At 44.7% G+C, this 3,080-nt stretch overlaps 1 non-coding gene across 1 annotated transcript; it reads left to right on the forward strand.

Annotated features, from left to right (window-relative positions):
• Positions 1-935: 935 nt before the first annotated feature.
• trnad-guc (transfer RNA aspartic acid (anticodon GUC)) lies at positions 936-1,009 on the forward strand. The gene has a single exon. It is a non-coding gene; the product is annotated as a tRNA-Asp (tRNA).
• The last annotated feature ends 2,071 nt before the right edge of the window (positions 1,010-3,080 follow it).

Genomic DNA, 3,080 nt, shown 5'->3' on the forward strand with positions numbered 1-3,080 from the left:
ATCAAGTAATCAAGGCCTTAAGCCTACTTTACACTACATGGTTCAAGTGACCCATTTCCGATTTTTTCCTCTCAAGTGGCACAGATCGGATCTATAACATGAACGTGTAAACAGGAAAAAAATGCATGATATCGGATATTGTCAGATCAGATTCAGGCCTTCTTCATATGTGGAAATATATCGGATATGAATCAGATATCTGCCAATAGGTTTGTAATCTAAACAGACAGATCGGATATTTCCTGGCAATCCACGTCGTACGTCATGAATAATGCGACGACAGTGCATTTTGATGACGCGTTCACGAGCGAGGGAAAGGAAGGAAAGCTGAATAAATCGCACATTAATCAAAAACTATGAACCAAAAAAGCACAATCTATCCCGAGTGAGACAAACTGCTTGATCCCCGTCTCCAGTGTACCAGCAGAGAACCTGCAGAACCGAATCAGCGACAAAACACACTGGGCTACACAGCCTCTCTACCTGAGCAGCTGAAGCTGCGGCTCGCACCCTTGACACACAGACACACAGAATGTGCTTCTGCATGCCAGCCAAACGTGTGCGCAACTGTGAGAAATAAATATGTGAGGTGTACGCTGCTTTTCTATCTTTTTTTATTTTTCTTTCTTTTTTTCTGTCAGCAACATACACTAATGCAGGACGGGTTGTTTTTATTGACTTGAGTTGATTATTAAGCCATAGTGATGCGCGGATTGGCTCTGATAGCACCCGAATCAGCATGTACCTATCAATCATCCTGCCGCACCCGTCTGCAGCTGCACGGATATTTCCACCGCTCTGTGTAGGCTAAGTTACCTTTTAAATTATGTGGAGCAGCGCCAGCTTTCCATGTGATTTATTCTTTAACGATTAACAAATATTTAAAGTTAGTCCTTAAAATTGCTTTCAGTAATGTAAACATTTCCATGCGCGTGGTCCTGGTAGTCTAGTGGTTAGGATCCGGCGCTGTCACCGCCGCGGCCTGGGTTCGATTCCCGGTCAGGGAACTTCTTTGGGGCGGCAGTAGCTCAGTCCATAGGGACTTGGGTTGGGAACCGGAGGGTCGCCTATTCGAGTCCCCGTCCGGACCAAAATATGGAGCGTGGACTGGTGGCTGGAGAGGTGCCAGTTCACCTCCTGGGCACTGCCGAGGTGCCCTTGAGCAAGACACCAAACCCCCCAACCGCTCGGGGCACCTGACCAAGGGCAACCCCCTCACTCTGACATCTCTCCACTTTGTGCATGTATAGGTCCTGTTTGTGTTGAATTTGTTTGAATTTCCCCTCAGGGGGATTAATAAAGTAAATAAACTTAAACTTAAACTTAATGTCACTGTAGCAAATACCGTGGGACATTTACACAGTGGTCAAGAGTGCTGGACCGGAAGTGTCGCACAAAAAAAACGGAAGCTGGCTGCGTTCTGCTTTGCCTCCGTGTCTCCGTGAAAAATAAGGTGAATAGAACATGTAAACAGCAGTCAGGAAAAATCGGATATAGGCAACAAATCGGAATTAGACATGGTAGTGTAAAGGCAGCCTTAGTGTTGTCCCATCTGGATTATTCCCCGATTATTTGGTCATCTGCAACCACTAAAGATATTAGAAAACTTCAAATTGCACAGAACAAAGCAGCTAGAGTTGCTCTCAATTGTTAACTGCATCATGGCTTCTGGTTGAAAACAGAGATTAAAGGATAACTTAGGTATTTTTCAACCTGGGCCCTATTTCCCCATGTGTATGTGTGCGTATGATTCATAGGTACAACTCGTTCTAAAATTGGTTCAGTAAGGAGGGAGGCGGATGCAGCCGGCAGCCGTGAAAGGAGCTAAAACGGTAACGGGGCAAATGCGTCCCGTATAAGTTTGCGCATTAAAAGTACTTTTTCGCCACTGACCGGTTCAGATCGCCAGTGCTATCTCTGTAGATAGCATACTAAGCTTCACCTCCTCCCGGCTGTGACGTCATCTCGCGAGAGTACAGTTGAGTTTTACTGCATCGATTGAAAACAATGGTTCGTGTTTGTGCTTATCCGAATTGCAAGAACAGGATGTCGTGCAACACCCTGTACAGCTTTCATAGGCTACCTTTGTCGGACAGCGAGATGCTGAAGTTGTGGCTTGTTGTGCTACAAATGGATACTAACACTCCTCTCCAGACACTGCGCCTTGCAGACCATCAGGTCTGCAGTGCTCACTTCTCCCAAGATGACTACTGCCAGCCGAAGAAGAGAAGACATCCAATCCCGAAACACCTCTTCCTCAAGAAAACGGCTGTCCCACGAGTAGAAAGAGCTACAGACCACAGTGGAGGTAATGTTATATAAACAATGTTCGAAACGCTTAGTATGCTATTTACAGAGATAGCACTGGCGATCTGAACCGGTCAGTGGAGAAAAAAAGCACTTTTAATGCGCAAACTTACACGGGACGCATTTGCCCCCCGTTTGCCACCTAAACTAGCGGTGCTAGTACCAGGGAAAGCCATTGTCAGCCGCAATACTGTATGGGTGCAACCTTCCTGAAACAAAATAGACGACAGTATTTCCTTTTCCTGAACACAGTTCAATGGAAGTTTTGTGAAGCGGTGCAGTGTGTGTTGGTTGGCTGGCTTATTTGTTGGAGTTTGATGGTCTGCTTGGCTAAAATCTGCCTCTGATAGTTGTTGAAGTTTTATATGGTAAAGTTGTTAGCTAACACTTGTTTATTTACACATCCAGCAGTGACAGAGCAACATCGTAATTTATTTAGATTTACACTTATGGTCTCCTAGCTGAATGTAAGTCCAGTGCCTGCTCTCTTAGTTCTGTTTTTGGTCTGTAATGCCTAAGGAAAACATTTTGTTCTTGAACCACTAACTATGTTCACTGGCTAGTCTCCAGCTGTGTTTGTTTGCCATGTCATGTTGAGCAGGTACTCACTAAGGCACCAAACATGGGCCAAATTAATCCCTTCAACAGCTTTCAATAGAAAGCTACAGTCATAACTACAGTCCACAGTATAACACATGTACAGCACACATACAATAAGAGTTGTTTTCTGCTATTTGGTTTAATTTGTGTTTTTATGCTTGTGTAATGGAAAG

The sequence above is a fragment of the Epinephelus lanceolatus genome, chromosome 11 (genome assembly GCF_041903045.1).
Source record: "Epinephelus lanceolatus isolate andai-2023 chromosome 11, ASM4190304v1, whole genome shotgun sequence".
NCBI classification, from domain to species: Eukaryota; Metazoa; Chordata; class Actinopteri; order Perciformes; family Serranidae; genus Epinephelus; species Epinephelus lanceolatus.